This window comes from Bemisia tabaci, chromosome 1 (assembly GCF_918797505.1).
Source record: "Bemisia tabaci chromosome 1, PGI_BMITA_v3".
Classification (NCBI taxonomy): Eukaryota; Metazoa; Arthropoda; class Insecta; order Hemiptera; family Aleyrodidae; genus Bemisia; species Bemisia tabaci.
Genome location: NC_092793.1, coordinates 66,172,281 through 66,196,890, shown reverse-complemented (window position 1 = coordinate 66,196,890; position 24,610 = coordinate 66,172,281). Strand labels below are relative to the sequence as shown.

The window sequence follows — 24,610 nt, the reverse complement described above, 5'->3', positions numbered from 1 at the left end:
TCAATGTTTAAAAGCAACAAAAATTGGCCAAAGTGACCCTCTTACACCTCTAATGAACATACTTGAAGGACTTTTTACTCCTGCAATGGGATCATTGTGAAACAGCGCGTCAAATGCCGCGACATTTAAGTCGAGCGACGGTCGAGCAGCGGTTTGACTACAAAATGCTAAAATCGCTGATTTTTGCATTTTGAGAGCTAAGAACGAGGGATTCTGATCCTCGTGGGTCCAACCCGTTATTTTTCTCTTAAAATATAGTATCAGAAGTCTCATTATCCGCATTTGCGACTTTTTACCTCGATTGCATCTACCGAAAAAAAATCTGCAAGATCGCCAAGATTGCCAAGATGAGGAATCGGTGAAACATCTTAAGTACCTTGCGGGACCACTCAAACTTTAGCTATGACCCTGAGATTTTTTTGTGCTTTTTTTTCTAACTATGAGACAACTTTTTGGCAGGTATCTCTGTTGGATTTCGCAATTTTTTTTTTGTAACGTCCAAAATGGGACACCCTACTGTTCAAACTCGTTCAATGCCTGGGCGGCAGCCATTATGGCCGCCATTTTGGCTTTTGGAGAACTTCTATCAGCTTATTTTGTTATTTGGACCTCATTTTTGGAATCTACGACCCAAAAAACCTATACAGTGACACCTCATTCGACGATATTTGCCTCAACAAAATATTTCACCCCGCAACGGCAGCCCTTTTGGCCGCCATTTTGATTTTTTTGGGCTTCAATGGATCCGTGGTAAGTTTTTGACATCATAGGTGAAATCTCCGACCCAAAGAACCCTACCAAGGACACCCTACTTGGCACTTTTACATACGTATCGCAGTTTTGACCCTATCTTGGAGATTTTGGCGGCCATCTTGGATTTGGGGCATCCCTTTGGGTCGGAGAGTATTTTGGACCTCAAATTCGGATTCTACGACCAAAATTACATAAGAATTGACCCCAATCATGACATCAAAATCAAATTCCATAATTTTCACCCCCCGAGCCCCCATTTTGGCCGCCATCTTGATTTTGGGGGGTTAGACGCAAAATTGAGCTTGACAACATCGAAATTCTTTTTTTACGCATCGAAATGAAGAGATTAAGATATTTTCCACACTTGCTTCACTTACCGTTCCACGGGAGTACATAAGAACCTGGACTATTATATTACCTACATGCTGCCGATAACAAATAATGCAGGAGGAGTTTTATTTGGAAAATCATCAAAGGTTTTGGAAGAATCAATTCATATGTCTTACTTAAGAAAATTATTGAATAGATGAAATTAAAATTAAACGGTCACAATGATTCAATACTATGTGATGGTGCGCTGAGCAACTGTGAGACTGACGAGTTGGCCAGTGAACCAGTGAGCTCTGGGCATCGCTACACAACTGGCTTAACCGCAACAACGCAATTGCTGGAATAGCGGCTGGATGTCTACTTTTTTGTCATACTCATGATGGCATCATGCAATTTCGTACTTTTAAGTCGGCTGAGATTAACAATGCATCTAAAACGATACCTCAACAATGGTATTGATCAAGTCTGGTTGTTTACTGTGGTATAATTGATATACAAACCTAGTACTGACATGTATGTTTCGAATAAGTTTCACTTAACCCCATGATAGAAACTTGTATCAAAATTTCCAAAGTATACAGCATGATCCATCACTTAGATTGAAAATAGCCCCAATATTGATATGTTCAGTAATTAGTGACGTGAACCAAATGGGCTTCCTTCCAAGAAGGGGTTACGGGACTTTGGTCTAATTGTCACATTAAATAAATAAGATGATGAAAAATTTTGATTCTTCATTCAAGGTGATATTGCCCGGTGGATTGAAGGTAATGAGAATCACATGTTCACTTATTGATGCAATAGCACTACTCTGATGCCATAGTGGGCTGAATTCCCTTGTAGACAAAGAGCCATGTATAAGACGAACTGTGGATGATAAATACAGCAGTAAATATAAAATAATCTTACCGTGGATGTTGCTGGATGTGCAGGAAGACAGATGCACACTTGAAACTTTCAATAAAACGATGAAAATCACGCAAAAGAAAAGAACAGGACTCGAAAAACGAAGCTCGGAATCTACTCGCAAAAATGGCGGACAGACATAGCAGTGAAATCGGGAACTAGGCAACGGCGAAGAAGTATAGACAAACTCTAAGAAGATGAGCACACCAACCGATAAAATGGGGTAAATGCGGAGGCAATCAATCATGACGTACATAAGGGATAACCAATGAGAGCAAAGTAATCAGACGGTGCAATTCTTGCTTTACGCAGTACATGACCCGATTATAGCACGCTTTCATATGACACTCATGGTTTCTCGTGACTCCTATTCATCATTTGCTGTTTCAACGGTGGATTGACTCTATACGGTTGGAAATCGGAAAGGAATGCGACGAAGTGGCGAAGTAATACATCACCAATTTTATACTTGGATCCGGGCTGAGGATCCCGGCATCGCTTGGCAACCGTCATTAGCTATTGTTCGTCGAGACGCCGACGCAGTGAGCAGGAGCGTGGGAAAGAGAGGGGTAAGTGGATTCCTGTATGAGCCACGTTTAGCTAATGGTCTATTGAGTCTCGAGGCTCATCACAGATTGCACTTACACAGATTGCACTATCAGAGCACGGGTACCAACTTTTGGAAATTATAACCGAGGTTACAGATCTGTCAAAGCAACGTTTTGAACAAAACGGAGGAGTTAAATTCTCATTTCGAGAGTGCCGACCTGCTCAGCCATCCTCGAATCAATTCGCTTGATTCTGCTTATATATGCATAATTTAAATCAGCGCGTCGCATTCTTAGGCTTTTTTTGAAAAAACCAAGTAACGTAGACTCTTGGTATTCACTGCACATAAACTAATGAGCCCCAGAATGAGAAACAACTTTAAATCATAATTATTGATGGATAAATAAACTTTTTACACGCTTTGGAAAATCTCAGAAGTTCGCGGTAGTCACTTTTCGGTAAGGAACTAAGGGACTCGGTTATTGTATCGAGTAGGGTTCGAAACGATCGCAAAGGCGGTATACTACGTATACGCGCCAAAAAAAAAAGGTGGACAATGCATGCGGATGATTAAAAACGGCAGATGATAAGGTTATATTCGTTTGTGTCACCGTGACCATCACTCAAATTAACTTTGCGGCTAAGCATATTTACTCACTTTTGAAATGATGTGCATGGTTCGATGAAATTCATATTAAAATAAGTCAAATTTCTCAGGATGTTAATCTTATGAGGTTGAGAAAACCCCATGATACGAAGGAGAAAGTAGTAAAGACGGAATAGTTATAATTTAATGCAAGAATACCTATTCGGATAATTGGCAATGCTGGTTCCGCAGCCAATATCCTGAAAACTATTTTCCAGGGCGCAAAAATGCACGCACATCACTTCTCGAGTTTTCTGTCATGTCGAGCAGTACTTAGTTGCCGGAAAAAGAGTGAAATCATCGTTTCCACCACGAAATTAACGTACAATCTTTGCAGTTGGTGTACGACTTGGTATTCCTGTAACTAGGCTCGAGGACATAAAAGGCCATCGTTTCCACCACGAAATTAACGTGCAATCTTTGCAGTTGGTGTACGACTTGGTATTCCTGTAACTAGGCTCGAGGACATAAAAGGCCCTGCTGTTGAAATTATCTTTTCGGCTTGAAACGTATTTTAAGTTATGAGGGCAAAAGCTCGTTGGGTAACAAACTTAGGTTATACAAGAATGAATAGGAAGGAAACTATTTTGAGACCATCAATGGCAGACGTCATTCGGGACAGAAGTTGGGGGATATTCAGAGAGTTATTGCGGTATTTGCCACGCAGATACCTCACGTTGTTTGCGTCAACATGGATTTATACTTTATTTTCCGAAAAGTAAATTTTTCTTATCGCTCATAATTCAGTTAGTAGTGTTAGGTTAGGATGAAAATATTAACTTTTGGGATTCATAACGTTGAAAGTGAGAAAAAGAGGTTTGAAGTTTTATTTCTCCATAAGGCTCAATGTAGGAATTAAACTGAAATCATTCTTCACACAGACTAATTATTATTTTTCGACACTGAGTTTTTGGCAAGGGAATGTGTACGAGTAGTGGAACTAAAAAATATTCATAACTCAATTTTTTCGAAAATTTGGGTTGGTTCCTTTCTGATGAACTCGATCCAATTATCAGGGTGTCTACTAATACAGGCGAGCAAAAAATCAGTACTTTTCCAGATCATTCCCAAAAAATTCAGTACCTCCTCAATAGCAATACTTCAGTGCGTAAAAATTCATTACTTTTTCAGTACCTCCATTTGACGAATTTCGAAAAATTTCAAACATTTGAATTTTTCGCTCAAATTGAGACAAAAATGACAAAAAATGGAAGAATTCAGGACCTTTTGCGGAATTTCCGAACTTTTTCAGTACTTCCGGACCCCCCTCAAAAAATCGGTACAATTTCCAGATTTTCCGGAATTTCTAAGTAGACACCCTGAACATAAAATAAGCTCAAAAATGAATATTTTATCGTTGGAAATTTGGCAACATCTGAAGGCTCATACGACGTTTTTCCTTAGCACAGCAGTATAGTGAATGACATCAAGATGCGACGCCTCTTGTATCGGCAACGTCAAAATTTCCAAACGGCGTTCTGGCCTAGCACGAGTACGACTGAGTAGCTGAAAACGCCTCGCGCCGCGCCGCAAATTAGTCCGCTGTTTACATGATAACAGCTATCATCACATCATAAGAGCGGCGGCAACTGCTGCAAAACCCACCTCATGAGAGCACTTTCATTCTCCGATGCGCCTCGGGCCCTCGCCATGTCGTAGCTCACCAATAATCATCCGCCGGATCCGCCTGACAGCGGCCTCTGTCATTACAGATTTCAACGGGCCGAGGCCCGTGCTGCCAGGTTCTACGCTTATAACACGGAATCAATCCGGAGCAGAAGTCAATCGTTTTCACATGGACCAGTGTTCGAAACTCACAGGCGCAAACGCGCCAAATGCGCCTAAAGAACGAAGGCATTGCGCCTACGTGGCCCCTAAAAATTGCTCCTTAAAAATCTGAATTTGCATATTAGGTGATTATTTGAAATTGTCAGCACTCCAAGTGTAAGCTTTTTCTATTCTTCACGATTTCATCCTTAGTGCTTTTGTCTTCCCCAACTTACATCTACTTACTAGTTCTGTTACGAAAACATCTTGCGTCTAATTTTTCACTAAACATGGCGTAATTTATAGGCAAAAAGTCAATTTGGCCCTTGTAAAATCTTCAATGGCGCCTAAAAATCAGGCTTGATGCGCCACATAGCTCCTAAAACTCAAGGGTGAGCTTTGAACACTGATGACATGGACACGCTGAGAAAACAAAAAACCTAGGTGGTGCAAAGCGATAAGTTCAGTGAGTCCTTAGTCTTAGACGTTCGGAGGTCTAAGCCCTCGGTCCCGCAACTCGAAAGTTAATATAAGTTGAACTATCAAAGAGCTTTACGTCAAACTGGGCCATCCCTTCACGTGACTCGGTTAGGTGGGCTAAAAACCTCCCCTTTCAGTGACTTATGTAATACTTGAACAGCCTCTGAGCATCTTCTGGGATTTTCTACAATATGACAAGGAAACAATTGAACATTGTGCCTCTACTCGTTCGAGAAAACGTTTTTCTTGGAGGATTCAAAAAGATTTGTTCTGCGATGGAGATTTCGCTATTTTAATCACAATCTGACAGCATTGGGTCTTGCACCGGTGAGATGCACACCGTTGGTCGTGGATGAGCACTTGAAAGTCCCGGGTGCCTCGGTTGATCAGATTAGTTCGATGCGAAAAAAGCTGGATGATCTCAGCCTCACCAGTTGATAAACAGTAATTTAGCCTTCGATTGTTCGATTTACTGGCGCGTGGTTTCAGCGTAAAAAGAGGAATAATAAAATCAGATCGATGCTCCCATAACATTCTTCATTTGTCAAACGATATGTAAAAAACCAAAATGACATGAATATAATTAATATGATCGATCAATCTGTGTTGTTAAGGTGATTCCAAGTGATCTAGGGACAGCTCGTATCCGCGCAGAGAGCACCACTAGTCGTTTTTTCTGAAGCGACCAGTAAATCGTCTATTACTTCAAATTCCCTGCGAAGATTTCCAAAATCGGATCCATAACTTATAGCTAATTTTTTGTATTATTTTTTGATGTATTTTTCATCGAGATTGGTTCAGTTTACGAGGTGAAAGTACGGTAACAGATTTTGAGGTGAGGAAAAGCGGCCGTGAGAAAAGTGACCGCCATGATTGTTGTTGTTTTGTTTACCTAACTTTAGGTTATGTCTTCTGTTTACCTGCACAATATACAATGTTCAAATTGTTTATCTGATAAAGACTCTACCGCCTTTACGTATAAGGAATAGAATTTCCCGTTTTTTTCTTGCTTGTTATTCTAATGCCATCATTGTGGAAAAATCGCGAGTGGAACTTGTGTTTAACAAGATTTTGGGACGGAATCGAGTGCACTGGACCTGCTCACCGCACTGTAACTTAGGTAAGTTCTTACACTCTATTTACTTCTTCAAACGCAACCCCTATTATTCCAGTAGGCGCAAATACTTTAGAGGAACAAGCAAAATATACGGAGACTGGGGTGAACACTATATTTGCGCCAACAATTCTCATTAGTTGGTAAATGAAAGCGCGTATGTTCCGAGTATGTTTATGCACTCTCAGAGACGAACCAAAGACCCTGTATCTTGAATCATGAATTAAAACCAATGAGCAAAGACAGCTAGATTTCCGACCCCACACCTCAAAAGGCTGAAATCTTTTGACAAGGATTCCAGCGAAGCAATAGCGCGACACTGACTATGTTGTAAGGGGACGGTGGCTGACCCAAAAATTCAAAGGGGAAGTTTTATGCATTTTTAAAAAATATATGTGTGTTCAGTGAATTTTTCCTGTTGCTTATCTAACTTTCAGTGTCTCTGGAATATTAAGTCAATTGTAATTGGACTGCGTTAAACAGAAAGGAACCAAGCCATATCAGCTATTCCCAAATTTAATCGGGCAATTTAAATTTTTACATGAAAACGGTTGTGCGGATTTTTGTGCAAATTTCAGTGGATTTTCTCCAGAGTACGAAGCTAATTCCTTAAAAATTTCAAAGGAATCCACACAAACGTCCTCTCGTAAAAAACTAAATGGCCCGGTTAACTTTGGCAATAGCTGATGTGGCTTGGTTCCTTTCTGTTTAACGCGGTCCAATTGAAGTATGCTCTGACCGAACTTTGATTTGGTTCATTGAATGAGAGGATGGACACGATAATAGAAATTACTTTAACGGTAAGTAATTTTAGAAAGGAAATGAATGCTTGAACAGGTAAGAGGTACCTTCAATTTCTGGATAATATGAGCTTTGCAGTTGAGGGAGGGACGATCGAGTAGATTATTAAGAGTGCCTACTTAGGTACTTGGCTTATTTTACAGAAATTTTCTATACAATGTTCTGCTCTGAAAAACCATCCTTTGCCATTCATTTCATCAGGAATGCATGTTTCTTTTCCAGGAGGTGTCCAAGTGTCAAGTCAAAGGATCATACTGATGCAGCATTAATTTTAGTGAATCCTGTCACTCTACTGGGATTCTCTGTAAGGATATTGCCAGAACCGGACGTTTAACTCAATGAACACCAATTCTTGTGATCTGATCCAACCAGAGTGGGCACCAGTGACCTTTGGACCTTTGGAGATAGAGGGTGCTCTCCAGAAAAGGTAAGGGATTTTGCAAAATATCTACGCGATATTTTTGTATTCTGCAAAATTTTATCAACATTTTTTATGTGAAATCAAAGAATGTAGAAGATCTCTCCTTGAAGCTGTAGGTGTTCCCCACTACCCCAGGTGGGTGCCTTCCCTTGCTCACTGACCCTCCTTGATGCAAGTGCACTGCGACCCCCTACCTCCCTCAGAAAGAAAATTCATAATTCGCCTCATGCCAACTCTGAAATTGGTGAACTCTCTCCAAGGAGGTAAGGAAAGAAAAAATTAGCTAATCAGTGAATCCACGTTCATTAATCACAGAGACTATATGAGTAGCTCAAATCTAGAGGGTCGTAACACACTGTATTGAGAAATTTAGCTAAGTACACGGGTCTATTCAAAATAAGTTCAAGAAGAGTTCTGTACGGTAGAAATTGTTTGTGCACCTCCAAATGCAATGTGCTTATACCTCCGCTCATGCTTTATTAATTTTTTAAGGAATACATGAACCAACAGTTTTCCTTAAAATATTCTGTATAATTTCTAACACAATCGTAAATATTTTCATAACAATTTGAATCATATATTTTCGTCAGTTTCTTTTTCAGAAGAACAAAAAATATAATAGAAGGCTTTTGAAACGGTTCAATGGAAGGATATTTTTCGGCCTTAGCCATTGCACTCTGTTCTCTATTGTCCTTTTCTACCAAGAATTCTCATGAGAGGCGAAGAATCAGTGAATTATTGTTGGGAATCCCCTTCCTTCTCCTGGGAGGTTCCTGTTATTTTCATTCCCCTCCTCCCCTGTAACTTCCGGATGTGGCAATCAAATCGGATTGTCTTGTTGGCTACCTTCCATGTCTTTGTGCTCGTCAAATGCTACTTAACAATAATCATTTTCTAAACTGTTTAGTTTTTAATTTTGATGAAATGCCTTATGTTCTTTTGCAGAGAGACCACCCCAGTCATATGAATCAGACAATCCTGTGCTCCCATATTCCAGAACTGGAACTGGACTTAGAGTAAATGCAGGGTCTATCTTGTCGCTATCGGTGAAATTTTCCACATCTCAGTAGGGACTGACTGGCTTCAAATTTTCTTCAGACGCCACAAGGAGCATCGTTTTCCCCCTTAGTCTTACCTATCTTACTTTCTTTAGTTCTAGAAATTACTCTTTAAATTTAATCGCTAAAACTCAAACGTTACATGTAGGTATCCTAAAGGGTTAGAAATCAGAGTATGCAGCGTCTCTCTTAATGTGTGTAAATTTTCTCTCATTATCTTAATAAATTTTTTATTTTCTTTATTAGATAAGTTTTGCTGGTTTTCATTCATTCACACTTTTAAAGATTTTGGTAAGCTTTATTGAAAACAACTATGGACCTCTGCAGTGGCAGGGCGTGATTTGCGATATATCCATTGATCGACCCTTTAAACCTATGGAAATGAGTCAATAAACAGGGTGTTAGCAACGAATACTTTAATAAGCGATTCATTACCATAGCTTCAAATCTGGAGATATCGGTAACCGATCATTCACGCCTCGCCACTGGACCTCTGAGAATAAACAGGATAAAACCATCCAGTTTTGCGCAACTTAAAAAAGTTATATATTTTCTGAGTTCCATTCTTACAGTAACCTGTTTGCTGCGATCATCTAGTTTAACTTGAGCTTTTCTCCATAATAATTGTAAACGATTTGACAAACGTTTTCCCTCATGAGAAAAATTAAAAGCAAGAAAAATATGAATCTTAGATGGAATGAAATTTCTTCTGTTTGCAGGGATCATATGAATTTAAAAATAAAAAATGTAAATGATTAAAAATAGTTAAAAGTACTAATTTTGAAATTAAAACGTCATTACTTTCTCAAGGTTTTTTTTTATCAATTTCAAAAATATAAATGTATGCATAAAATTTTCCTGTCAAGTCCAGAGCAAGGAGGGGGAAGTCTGGAATATGTTGGAACGTTAATATGCATTGTAGGTATGTTTTTCTTCGAGGGTTTCCTTGTATTGTTAAACCAAGTAGCCTGGAACTTATAGGTATAGGAAATTTCTTGCTTTGATCCACAATCTTCCCTGTGAGAGAAGGAAGTGAGGGAAATGCTCCCTTTTGCTTCTAGAATGTGAAGTACATCTCTGCCGTGCCAAGGAAAAACGTCCTATGAACATTCGAGAGTTACCAGATTTCCTCCTACAAAATGTTTATTTTGGAGGAAAGATATGAATATTCTCCCTTGAAATTTTCAGGGGCTTTAGGTTGAATTGTGAACAAAATTATCTGAAAAATTGGAAGGAAGATATTCATAAGTTTACCAGGAAATTTGTATTTTATCAAAGGAAATTTGGCAACGCCTGAAGGTCCATACAGCATTTTTCCTTAGCACGGCAGACCTCATCTCAAGCTTCTTATCTTCAGAATCCGCCAACTGAAATGTTAAAAGTATGTATGTTGCTTTAATTGAACGTCTGAGAACCCTTATACTTAACTTCCAAAAGAAAATTTAAGAAATTCAAGAACAGAAAGTTTGAAGCATAAAAGAGGATAAAACATTTTATGAGATTTAAAAGGAATCTAATCTGAAGCAGTTTCTAAGGTATAATTTTAATTCAAATTTTCACAGACAGGATTTATTCAGGTCTCTTGAATTGATTTATTGACCTATGATTTTGTAAAAATAGAATTTATGCAAGCCAACATCTGAAGGAAAGAAATTCAAAACTTTATAGCGCTTCTGTTGTTACTATGCTCGTGCAACTGTTCCTCTCATTCAACAGAAATTTGGTAACCTAAACGTAACAGTTCTGTAGGGAAAAGTGCCCATTACTAAGTTGACGAAACGAAGGTATTTTGAAATCTTTAAACGGAACCGGCAGGGAGAGATCGATCAAATTTAATTTGAGATTGGACCAATAACAGAACTTGTCTTGAACTAGTGACCTGCGTGATTCAAATAGTTATTGAGACAAAATTTAGTGGAAGTGAATTTACGATTGATAGTGAGGAGTAAGTACACTTAGCGACATGAATTATTTTAAGTTAAGTCAATACTGAAAAAAGTAAAATTAAATACTTACTTCGGTATTTTCAATTCTGATTGAATTTTGATGTCTTGTGATTTCTTACCTCCAGTAGCTGCTTAGCATTAAATGCTTTTTAAAAGTTATGGTTTTGATGAGTGAAAGTAATGCCAGCAGGCCTTTCCAAAATCAAGTTCTTCTCATTGAGAGGACACGAACTGACCTTTGGAAAGACCCCAAAACACTCTTGATCACATGATGTTGAGGACAGAACAGGACAGACCAATGTGTTCTTCTGAGCTTTATCATACCTAATACTAATTTCACATTGCTAGATCAGTGGATCATCCCAACACTACACTCCTATCTCTTATGGCAAGAAACATGAATTCTGTCACAGAGCTGTCTCCACTTTTCCTTTCGCGACACCTGTGATCACTAAGTGTCATCACACATACACATAAAATCCACTCCTGTCATTTCACTCTGCAATTATAAGGTCTTTCAGTTAGAATGGTAGATCAGCAGCCTGATTATTTACATTTATGTCGGCACAACAAGAATCGGGAATCGATATATTACGCAGCGCAGATGGGGCAATATCTTGTCTTATCTTGCTGACTTAGCCAGTTAAAGTTTCAACAATCGGGCTACTTGAGTAAGTTAGTTGTCAGGCATTCAACATGGGAAGGAGGATTTTCCATCCTCGTTCTTACAATTACTTTCAAGGTCTAATGGATGGAATAATTCTTCCGCACTCAATAAGTTGGCCAACTATTTGGACGTTCTACGACCATTATGAGGAAGATCACAGTCGGGATGGAAGTTTGAAGCAGGCACTCTATGAAACATTCAGAGGCTTGTAAAGGCATCTACGAAAGATAGAATTGGGGAGGAGAAAGAGGGTTGAATCAAAGACTGCGTAACTTTCTTTGTTAGGTTTTCAGTGCTGTAACGAAACCATTGGCAAAGTATCATCGATACACCTGAATTCGAAACAACAAGGTAGTGGGAGGCTGTATTACCTGACATCACAATTTTGTAGGTGTCAAACATCCGATGTAAAAAATATTGTTATGTATCTACATCAAGGGGCAAAGGAACTGTTCATTGCTAACCTCTAAACTTGTATGGAAACAAACATGAAACAAATAATGAATTTACATAATTTATGGTATTAGCACAAATCTGGTTCAAACTTGTCGCGAAAACGATAGTTGACACATTTTACGACACATCTTACACGGATGAATATTTCCACTATTGCATTTCTAATACGATAGTCAGCAGTCTAATTATTCGCAGAGTGAGAACTCAGAAAACGAAATCAAAACAATCAGGGGATCCACGGGGCAACCCAAAAGTAGGAATTGGGCAACCGCAACGGCAACCATGCAGCATGCAGCTGACATCGGCATATCGCTATCTCTCTCTTACTCATTACGATACCCTATGTAAAATCCGTTCCCGTACTTTCGGGTATATTTTTGCAATAATTCTTGACAAATTTGGTATCATTGTGCTCAGAATTTATGCGGCTACACGTTATGGATCGATTTCCTTCATAAAAATCAAAGTGGCGACGACAATTCCTTCCTGAAGACTCACTCACGTAGCAGCGCTACGTGGTGGCGGTTGCCTTCCCTAGATCACTTGGAATCACCTTAACTTAAATAACCACTCCGTCACATGGGAACAAAATAAATATCACTTGGGATTGATCAATGCGACACACAGTCCTTTGCACTCTTGTAAACGAAAATATATAAGACTTTTAAGTGTACCTGAATAATTGCAGAAAATTCAAGCAATTTGAAGGACTTGATAATTTGAGAGAAAAACAAATTAATAAAAAGAATTAAGTTCATGTTTTTAAGAACCTCTGAGGAGTGATGAATCCTGTAAACAATCGAATCAAGATCCAGTTGTACGTAAAACACACTTATCTGTTAGATTTATAGACTGAAGGGAACCGATCGAAAAAGCGTGGATACATACCTGCAACAAAGAGAAAATAAATACTGTTAGTTAAAACGAAAAGAAAAGAATTGGAGCTATGCAAAAACAAATCGCCGACACAAGTTCTCTGCTAGTGTCAATTAATAAGCTTCAGTTCTTGGACGGTGGTGTATAACTTAAAGACAAGATCTTGAGCGAGTTTCAAGTCCATATATTTAATGGTAGAATCATAGTAAAGAACGAGGCTGACGATGAGTAAGAAGTACGCATTGAGACATTACAGACGTTAAAAATGAGGTATGCAAGGTGATATCGATAAATGGAGTAAACCGTAAATAATTATTTTTTTAGGTTAGTAAAGATAAGCCCATATAGTCCACCCTGGTTGAGAATCAATTTTATTATACGGAATGAAGAAAATTATGAACACATGATACATTACATGATAACTGAGCTTGGTTTATGTAAATATCTTTCAGAGGGTCTGAAGTCGTTTCTTGAGGGACTTCGTGTTAAACTGCACTGGTCTACCAAGGGATGTTTTTGTACGAATACCCTTGTCTTTACGGACGGAGGGATGAAAATCGATTGGAAAAGCTACCCGTGGGCTGGAAGGTATTATTCACCCTCTCAAGATAGATTTAATAATCTCCTGCATCAAAAGGGGAACATTGGATTTCGGCAGAGGATTGATCTTGACTCGGCGTTGCAAGGTATAACTTTTCGTTTTGTATAAAATGATTTTATATTTTTCAGAAATTTTCATAATTTGCATTTTTTTCCTATATCAACTGTGTCCTCTGAAGGTTGTAAGGGAAAAAAAAATGCGACGAAAAGAGCAAATATCCGGTGGGATTTTTTAGAGAAATAGTAAAACAAAGTCAGAATGGAAACCGTACAATTAAATTTTGCTGCATCTATGAATGACAGACTAAAATGACTTCTTGCTAAAACAGACAAACGAATTTTACAGTCCTCCGTAAGTCACAATAATGGTAACTTTAAGCCCGTTTGATCCTACATACTTCTATTGATCTTAAGCATGGAGTTAATAGCTAGGAAATAGGTCAATAGCTATAATTAGATCGCATTTAGCAAAAAAGAACCAGCGCGATTACAACGTTTTCAAAATCGTGCAACGTATTTTATTCTTTTCAAAATACTTAATTTGCGCACAAGATTATAATTTACACTATTATTTTCCTTTAAAGTTGACAATTTTTCGATGGAAAGCAAAAACTACTAGACTCTCTGAGATATTTTTTGGATAGTAATGAACAAGCAACATTTTTACGACACATTAATCGCGCTGGTTCCTTTTTGCTAAATGCGATCCAATTCAGCTTCAGCTTTATAGCGTTATATATTGGATTACATTTTGCAATAAGGAACCACTATCTCTAGCTTCTCCATAAAAGCACATATCTGCATAGGGAAGCCAGTGGCATGTATATTGTTTCTAACATAGGCCAGAAATAGTGGTTCCTTATTGCGAAATGTAATCCTATTAGCATTGATAGCTTTGATTTGAAAAATCTAGCAACGCCGACGGGCGAAGACTGCGAAAGGCTGCAGCTCATGAGGCTGAAAGAACTCGAACTGGAATCGGATGTGATCGGCTGTTTGGTGAAATGGTGGATGTTTTTACGGCGGCGCCGCTAAGTCCGCCGGCGGGCGGCGCGCCTCGGATCTGGGTCATCGCGCCCCGCTTTATTTGGTTTTTTTCCCGCTGTTTTTACTCGCTTTTCCCATGCTTCATCCTCGGAATTATTTACGCGCGTAGCGGGGAGTGCTCGGTATCGCGCTCGCTTTTGACGAGCTTCAGAGAGATTCAACAACAACAACCAAGAAACAGGCTTCCTTGTATTTAAGTTTGATCCCCGGCTTTCCGTTTTCCCCCATTTTCTCGATCCAGATTCATATTTGCCTCACAAAAAATGAAATATCAAGGAGTCTCCCTCTCCGTGTCACTTTGGGCTCTTTGATTTTGCAACACTGGAAAAAAAAACCACATTGGATCTAGAGTCCAGACTCTTGAGAACATTGACAAGAAAAAATACTCTTGATTCAATCGGATTTTTGCTTGAATCAAAACGAAATCCGCTTAAATTAAGAGGCTTGGTTCTTGATTTAAGCTAGATTCTGATTGAATCAAGAGTGCTTTTTCTTGTCGACGTTTTTAAGAGTCTGGACTCTAGATCCAATGTGGTTTTTTTTTCCAGTGCGGTGGTGGGAGGTGCTCAAAATTTTTCTCGTTATGATGAAGGGGAGTGTCCAAGGGAAAATATACATGTAAATCGCAAAAACTGACGGTTTTTTGGGAAAATATACGATGTTAAATTGTAAGTTCCATTTCATGTTGTCAAGTTCTTTTTCATGTGTCTAAAATTTTGTAAATTTCATATTTAAAGTGAAACTACTCGGAGAACTGAGCACAAATATATATGTATGACAGGATAAACTAATCTGCTGTGTGATTGGAAAGGAAATGCCGCCAAGTGACGTCACGTGGCGGTATATTTTCTCACTTTAAATCTATTTCTCTACGATTTCGTATTTTAGGAAAAACTATGAAAATTATTGCGAATTCAGCTCACTACACACTCTCAGATAATGCAATGACATTTTTATATGCGAATTCTCCATTACGATGGTTTTTGGGGTTCCATTGGTGAATTTCACTAAAGTTAAATACTCCGAGGCTTCACGTGATGAAAGAATATTCGAATGAACAGTAGACCCGTTGCCGTAAAAGAGCCTCCAATATTGTAAGTTCACAATATAAGATAATGTGGTTTTTTACTGATGAGGCACACCACTAATGATCATCCAGGTCACTTTAACCATGGACAAACAGCCCCGTTTTATAAATAAGAATGGCAATTCGCCATGCCTTCCAATTGGACGTTAGAGGCTTGTAAAATTTCCGGACGAAATAAACCCAGTTTTAGAACATTCAAGAATGGAAATGTTTATAATTTCCTCGGCCATAAAAAAACCGGCGGAGAAGTCATCGCTCTTTCAGATCTGCGAGCGTATAACTCGGCATAAAATATTCGGCACTTGAGCGAGTCTCCAAGGGGTTATGACTCAATTATCAGTGAGAGGAGAGGCGTACCCGCGAATGGAATGAAAAGGTATTGCGTCCCGGCTAAAGATCGGGGCACCCAATTCTTACCTGCGCATTGGAATATAAGGAAAATTTAGGTCGTAAAACAGCCAGAATCCGAGGGATAAAAATTGAATATTAAGACTCACACGAGAAAACCGCGTCTACGGCAGCTGCTGCGGTCTTACTCGATAAAACTAACGGGTCAAAAAAGTCGTTAACTTGTCAAAAAAGAAAGAAAGGGAAAATACTGCGGGCCTGTTGAGGGGGTGAAGAGAAAGCAAGGTCGATCTTTCTCGTGAACTCCTTTCTTCCTTGGGACAATTCGTGCGGAACTTTTAAATCAATAAAAATGCTTTGGTCATGAAAAGTAAGTTGCGAACAGTTCAGTTCAATTTTTGTTCCGATAGAGGACATAAAAATGCAGACTTATACGGCAATTTTGTGCCCTCGACATGGTGCATTAAAATTTAGAATAGCTTTTCCTCGAAACCACTTTTCAACACTTTTTTTTGCGGACTCAGATTCCTTTATCTAATCTGTGCACTTTCCAAAATTTTAAAGGCTGACAAGTTTCTTAAAAATTAAAAATTCCTTTGCTTTGCCTGAACGTAGCGCTGATTTTGTCAGATTTTAAAGCGCAACATTTCCGTGATTTTCCTTGACTTCTTGAAGATTCTCATTATGTTACTTTCACGAGATACACGCAAGGCAAAATTCAAGCTCAACCAATACACAACACATGGGCGGTTGGCAAAACCAGAAGCTGAACGTTTGATGGCAAAAGTTCCTGACTTTAAACGATTCACGCCAGAAAAAGCACGAGGTTGTTGGATTATATGGGCATTTCCAATTAATTGTGGTTGAACGCAGATTATTGTGGTAAGATTACTGTGGTAGTACCACAACTAGTTCTGGTGGTACTCCAATTGATTGTGGCTGTACTCCAATTAATTGCGGTAGTGCCCCAATAAAAAAGGTTACCGACCCAAATGTTACGATGCTACCCCAACTTGAGTTGCGGTACTAGCAAAATTGATTGGAAATGTCCTATCATCCAACCAATTGGGGTAGTACAAAGATTTTCGTGGATAAAGGTCCAGTTACACGATCAAATTGAGCCATCAAATTGGGCCTCTCATTGGTCGCATCCTCACCTCAGGTCTTTTTCCACCGATCAGAGCTTCAATTTGATGCCTCAATTTGATCGTGTAACTGAGCCTTAACCCATAAAACACTTGTTATTCCGCGATGAATGATTTCAACCGAAGTTTCTAGGTAAACCCTGAGTTTCAAAAACCGGCTCCCCTGCGTCACGATAGAATGGTGCCATTCCTGCGCGCAACGGATCGCTTTTCCCCGGCTGTCCTCATCGGGAATCGATTGCTCAACGGAATTCCATTGAATTTCAAGTTTTTTGCCGATTATTCATTCAGCGAATTTGAGCGACTCGCGAGATTAATGGCTCTTCGTCCGGCGTGAGACCGCGTCTGACCCAGAAACGCAGGGTGACCTTGCGCCCGTATTCGACCATCGACGGCCGCCGCGCGCGCGCTTCTTCGGGCGTTGCACCGAGCGAGCGTGTGCGTCCCAAAGGCCAAGCTCCTTAACATAGGATTCTTATGGCGAAGCCACGCTTACACGGACAAAGCACCACGCCGAGTTCTGCCGTTCTAAGACCGCATGTGCCTTTAGGTAAACGTTACCCAGTTTCTTCCGATAAAAACAAAAATTACTGAGAAAATCGTGAATATTATTTTCCAAAATTTTCGGACAGTTTTGTACGTAATGTGATCTAAAATATCTGAAAATTTTAGGGAAAAACATGCATAAATGTTGTCATAAATACATGTTTTATTAAGGGAAATTTTTCAACTCTTGAATATTAATACGGCGTTCTTTCTCAGTACGGCATAGTCATCTGCGCCACCGGATACAGTAATTGTGCTTTGCCCGTTGCCACAAACGACAAGAACCACCTTTTCTGGAATGGCATTGTCCATGTTAAAATCATCTCACCCGGCCGGGCGCGGTTCACTGGCTCAGCCAAATCGTCGCTCCTCTGGCGTAAGAGTGTATCTCAATTTCCACGTGAGCCCTTCGGGCCGATTATTGATTTTGATAGACAAAGCTATAGACAAAGAAGACAAAAGGGATATGGAGGGATCCCATTGGTGGAAGCGGGTGGTTGCAATGGACAAAGGACGTAGGAATAGACTAACTAACGGCAACCGACGAGAAACCCGACAGTTAGTCCATCATTTTCTCCTTTAGTCAATGGGAAGCACACATTTCAACCAATCGGATAGCTCCATACTCCCTATTACCTTTTTGTCTATAGCTTTGTCTATCAATTTCAATAATAAGTCCGCTGGTTTACATATAAATCCATGCTTTCTGGGGCTCATGCGGAAATCGATCAGGCCAGAAAAACGACTAAATTAACGCAGCGCGCCGTATGTGGAAGCGTGGCTTAGCATGTACGTTCGTGTCGGACTGATGCCAAGACGACTCGATGACACTTTTGCACATCGGACGGGCTCCATGTAAATGAGGAGTCCCACGTTCGGAGAGTTCACTGACATTTCAACTGACGACCAAACGACTTATTAAAGTTCCATGATATCCGTCCACCAACGGTGCAAAAACTAAAGCTTGGCTGGCCCTATTGGCTCCGCCAACCGTGTTACGTACCCTAAACTAAAGTTAGAGTAAGACGAAGGTAGCCGTGTGCACCCTGTATTTAAATGTTGAGGAGGCGGGATATGTGAATGTGACGACATGGATGAATTTATTTCAAGAATTTATCAGCGCTCTTTACATGAGAGTGCAGCAAGTTGCTCAAATATTTTGCTTTCGAATGAGGAGTCCTTAGAATTACTCGAGTCGGGTTCAATGTTCCCTGAAGAGCCAGGTTGCAATTGTCAGACAGTTCGCACATAGTACATACATTTTGGACATGAAGTATGGAAAAACTTGACGACTAACTGTTCACTTCGTCAACCTGGTCAAGTATTGTATTTATGAATGTCAAGTAAATGATTCCAAGAGTTGCATACCGAGTGAATGCAATATGATGCAAAATAATAAGAATTGCTGCCCAGTTATTATTCATGAGAGCCTGAAGAATTCACCGCTTGACATTTCATAGAATTAATGAAACATTCAGCTTCCAAGAACGTTCACGTTCAGTTTTGCAAATGCATCTCGGAGTTCATTGATAAACGAACCGTGCTGAGCAGAAATGTACCAAATAACAATTTGGGGGGTGAAAAACGAACAGTAAAATAATGGTTAAGCAAAGGTGTGAAGTTTCATTCCTCCACAAAGCTCACTTTAAAAAATTAACTTCAAGTTCAGTCTCAGCATATTCACTGAATATTTTTATTTTTTTTTATTTTTTTTTTTTAATTTGTTTATTTGCAAAATATAATACATAATTTACAAATAAAGAGGGGCATCCGCCCTAGGCATTTCTCCCTCTGGATACTACATTATTTTCTGAAAATTACAACAATTTTTTAAAATACAAAGTAATGGATGAGAATAACATGTGACTACAAATTATACACATAGAAGTATTTACTACATTTGAGTTGAAAAAACCCCCTGTTAAGACAGGAGGAAAAAATCTTGTTACTAAAGTTAAAGTAAAGTTCTAAAATTAAAGTAAAGTTAGGTTTTGCCTCAGTAACTCATTTATATGAGTTCCTACTTTCTCTTTTAAGGATTTACTGATCTTTGTACCTCGCTTCCGCGGTTACCGCGATTACAACTAACGAATATTTTTATTGGGCCTTAATTTTTTGACAGGTGAAAATCTACCTCTAAAATCTACCTAAAAGTTTAAAGTAACCACGGCTTAATTTTTCAAAAAAATCCTTTGATACCTTCTCGCTAAATGCTGCCTATCCTCCTCAGTCCCCAGGGTAAGCCGCCTTGCCATTTATTTTAGTAATGCTAGAAACCCGCGGGTAAACAGACTCCTCATTTCAAGTTCTAATTAAATTTGAGTGGCCAGAACGCTGCATTGACACCGTTCCATGACTCACGGGCAAGCTCTAGTGTTGTGTTTCATGCTGTCAATGGGACTTTAATTTTTTTCCGATTTACGACGGAGTAAAAAGTGAAAAGGCGAAATTTTTAAATGAATCAGTGAGAACGAAAACACACCAACTCGGTACCTCGAAAATGCTCACTTTTCGCAAAGGACAGACAATTTTCATACAGGTCATTGAAGTTACCGTATCTGTTCCAACTCCGACATTTAAAGTTTCCTTACACTGGAAAAAAAAAAAAAACATTGGATCTAGAGTCCAGACTCTGGAAAACAAGAAAAAATACTCTTGATTCAATCAGATTTAAGCTTAAATCTGATTGAATCAAGAGTATTTTTTCTTGTCGATGTTTTTGAGAGTCTGGACTCTGGATACAATGTGTTTTTTTTCCAGTGTAGGTACTTGCTTTTAGGCACCAAAAATATTTTTCTTAAACTAACTTCTTCACCTAATATGCAGTTTTGTGTGTGTCTTGATTGTTTTCATTTTTTCGAGTTGGTGTGTTTTCGTTCTCGCCAATTCAAATGGACTCACGGCTAAAGCACTATAAAAATTGGGAATACTCCGCGTCTTGGGAGGCTATACACATACAGCAGGATGATCCAATAACCTCTAGCATTCTTCCTTCCCGTATGCGATGTGGTGGCGTTTCAACCTCAGCGAGCATCTCTCTCGAAGTTGCATGCAAACCGTATCCGTGCGAACGGAGAAAGTGCAGGGCTCCACCTTGGACTGCGGAGCTTTTCCAAAAGCTCTCCGGGAGCGGAGATAGGAAACGGAAAGATCCGGCGAGGCGTTCTCTAATGCCTCTAATGGCGGCGATCGCTGCTCGAATTCAGCGAATCCGGCGATGCCTCCTTCTCGGTTCTCGTGTCGTACTCGAAATTGAGCTATTAACCTCTTTTGTTAACCTGGCCGAGCCGGCTCCGGCCCGGGACGAACAATGTCGATCACCCGAGAGCTTATCTCGGGGGACCCGGGGGGGGGGGGGGGGGGGGGCAGGGGGAGCCGGAAACAGAAAGTTCGAGGTTTCGCGGGCATGGTCGCGTCCGCCGCTGCGCCGCGCCGTTTGTTGTGGGAGAAACTGGACGTGCCGAGCGCTCGAGCGGTGTTGCCGATCGATTTGGAGATACCGCTAGCATCCGTTCTGTTTGGGATTTACACTGGGGGAAACGTTTTCGTGTTGCTTTCGGTAGTTCTGGCAGTTTCGAGACAGGTTAACTAATATTTTGCGTTGAAATTAGGGCCAAATACGATGGAAAACCGAGGAAAAATTCGAATACAGGCTACTATTACTGTGCTCTACACTCAAAAATAGTCCAAATCGACACTGGAAAAAAAAACACATTGGATCTAGAGTCCAGACTCTTGAGAACATTGACAAGAAAAAATACTCTTTATTCAATCGGATTTTTGCTTGAATCAAAACGGAATCCGCTTAAATTAAGAGGCTTGGTTCTTGATTTAAGCTAGATTCTGATTGAATCGAGAGTGCTTTTTCTTGTCGATGTTTTTAAGATTCTGGACTCTAGATCCAATGTGTTTCTTTTTTTCCCAGTGCAGACTACTTTTACTGTGCTCTACACTCAAATAGTCCCAATCGAGGGGGAAACAAGAATAGATGGAGAGAAAAAAATGATAAATTGAGGCATTGAGTGTAGAATAGGCACTTCTTCGTTGCGAAGTCTCAAAACCTTCACTACTAATTTATATTTCAGAGAGGAAACTATTAAGTAAATTTTCCGAAATTTTCCGTTTTCGTCATCGTAAAATCACGAGAAAAATTCAGTAAAAGTTTCAAGAAATTACCTACAATGGGTATTTGTCTTTCTCCGGGCAAACCTGACTGCCGGCCACCGAGAAAAACTGCTCGCAAACGCGGTAAATTTGAAAAAGTGTTACACCGCAACCAAGAAATGCCCTTTCTGCACCCAGCGCTCCAATCAAGGAAATTGTGTACGGTAGCAAATCTTAATCAACCATCTGATTGAGAGATTTCATTTGAGTTGTACAATCGAATTGCAAGTTTCCATTTGCTTTAGATAGACGAACGTTTATTAAACTCTAAACAACGCGAAAAACGAGGGAAGGATATACAAAGTTAGGTTACAGCACAACATGCAACTATTTCAACTCTGCGGAGGGCCGGGTTGCATATGCTGGATTTTGCGGGCGGAATCTGCTATCCGTCCACGGTCTGAGCGCGCACGCGATGTACGGCTCTCAGTATTTTCCTGGAGCGTATGCTGTCCGGCCCACCGCAGAGTTAAAATAGCTGCGTGTTGGGTCAACATTTGAAAGCTCATAAAGCGTTCTTCTTTAGTACAGCAGAGGAGAGCTGGGCAGAGGCGGATCCAGCAATTTCGCAACACCGGATTTCCTCCATTTAAACCTATACTAAATAATCGATTTTTGTCAGAGCACCTGGCCACTCCAAGAATCGATACATTTCCATAGGTTTAAATGGAGAAAATCCGGTGTTGCCGAATTGCTGGATCCGCCAATGGTGCTGGCGCCGGACGGAAGGAATCGGAAATTGAATATTCAGACTCACGGAACCGGGAACCGAGCAAACCGGGGACGGAATGGACGAGTGGACTCGCTGTCTTCGACCTGTAATTCCACGTTTCCAATTCTCATCAACTTCGGATGAGGAACGCGCACCGGAACGGGACCTTGGATCATAAGGTCAAGGCCCCTCTTGCCGCCCTCGGTGATTTTTCACCGAAATCCGGGAATTCCTCGACGGCGCCGAAAAAACCACCGGGCGCACGATGAACTTCAATTGTAGGTCAAGGCCGAGGTAATACAAGTAATTAGGCGACCCATGTGCTCTCGCACTGAAGTATATGCCGTAAAAATGCGTGAAAGTTGCCAAATTTTCCTCGGTAATGTATACTTTTTTTCTTCTTTTTTTTACACTACTTCAATTAGTCCACAAGGGCTAATCCTGCGCTTTAGTCCCGTCCCTACAACCAGTTCCAGGCAACCATTGTTAGGCACCATCAAACTCGAGTCGCCTTAGTCATTTTCGGGGGGATTTAATGATGATATTTTTCTCAGCAACATGTGTCCAATAACCGACAGTGAATTTACCTTAGAATTAGCGCATACACTTCCGATTACTTACAAATAAATGTTTCAAAGCGTAATCGTTTCGCGTAAATTTCTGTAGTTTTAAGTATCTCTATGAAGGTTTTTAGTATGGTTACCAGCAGTTTCCTTGAACACCTGTTAAAATGTCGGAATGTCTACTGTTCGCATTTCAAAGGGGTCAAATCGTCGTTTCCTGGCCGATAGAACGTAACTCTATTCCAAGTTTGCGAAATTCGCTCAAAAAATTCAATTTTTTTATAGAGTGCGACCGCGCAGTTTTCGTCTAGAAATTGTCTGAATTTTGCATGAGATCAAAAGAAAAATCAGTAATACTTTCAGTTACAGACCCCCAAGATTCGCTTGGGGATAACGACATTTGCGAGGAAAAATTCGGCAACATTGAAATGTAGTTACGTTCTTTGAGGGAAACTACGAAATATGACCGAAAATATGTTTTGGACATCATTCACATGGAAGAAAGAGGAAGGGGTTCATAGAGTTCCTACATTCCCTGGAATTCCAAAATCGCCACATAGAGTTCTATCCGCATGCTCATGGTCATGATCAGGGTGTCTACCATAACAGGCTGACCAAAAATCAGTACTTTTTCAGTACATTTCTTAGAAATTCAGTACCTCCTCAACAGAAAAAATTCGGTACTTTTTCAGTACCTCCAATTGACGAAATTCGATAATTTGAATTTCTCGCTCAAAATGCGACACAAAAGACAAAAAATGAAAAAATCCCGGACCATCGTACAGAATTTCCGCACTTCTTCAATACTTCTGGACTGCTCTTAAAAAATCAGTACTAGTTCAGGACTTTCCGGAAATTCCGGACTCGTAGACACCCTGCATGGTCCAAGTTCAATTTCAAAATATCATAGAATAACGGAAGCACGAGTCCGATTAAATCCGTCTTGTACCGCCACCGAGCGGCAGGCATCTGCCTTCGAAAGAAGTTCTCTCCGCATAAGAAAACAATCGTGGAGGTCGTAAGTTTTCCAGGGTCGAGGCCAGCCCCTTGTCGTCAGCGCAGCGCTGCACCGGGACAGCAAGAAAACCTGATCTGTGGCGGGCTGAGCAGGGAGCGGTAGGGTGATGACGCAAAAGAAGTGCAAAGGAGCATGCGAGGAGGACACACGGCTCCAGAGCAGGAGGAGCAAGGGGCCTTGGCACATGTCCACGAAACGTCTTAACTCCATTGTCGCCTGAGTCGGCAGAGGCGTGGAGTTGTGTGGACGGGAGGGCTCATATTAGAGCGCAGTTACGCCGTTTTGTCGGCGGAGTGATGGTGTCAGGACGATATACCTGTGCACAGTGCTGGTATGGTGTACTGTACGTGCAAACTGAACCCCTGTTGCCGAGTTAAGACCTCGAGGCTCACACACTGAAAACAAAATCTCGGTGTATTTACTAAGAAAAGGGTAAAATTACCAAGAACTCAGTGTTCTATTTGATCCCAGTTTTTTCTTGGTTTTCTTTGGTATTTGGTTACCATTCATGGAATTGGTAATTTTACTGAGAAATCTTGGTAAAATTATTGAACTTTCTCGGTAATTTTACTGGACCTTGGTGAAAACGCCAATATTTTTTATCGACTGT

General features: G+C 40.2%; 1 protein-coding gene and 1 long non-coding RNA gene across 2 annotated transcripts in view; one reads left to right on the top strand and one right to left on the bottom strand.

Annotated features, from left to right (window-relative positions):
- The window catches only part of LOC109034587 (uncharacterized), a 450,911-nt gene that overhangs the window by 139,125 nt on the left and 287,176 nt on the right, over positions 1–24,610 (bottom strand). The window lies entirely within an intron of this gene.
- On the top strand, positions 6,131–8,929 carry LOC140225786 (uncharacterized). The gene is made up of 3 exons (XR_011900737.1): positions 6,131–6,551; positions 7,569–7,773; positions 8,713–8,929. It is a non-coding gene; the product is annotated as an uncharacterized lncRNA (long non-coding RNA).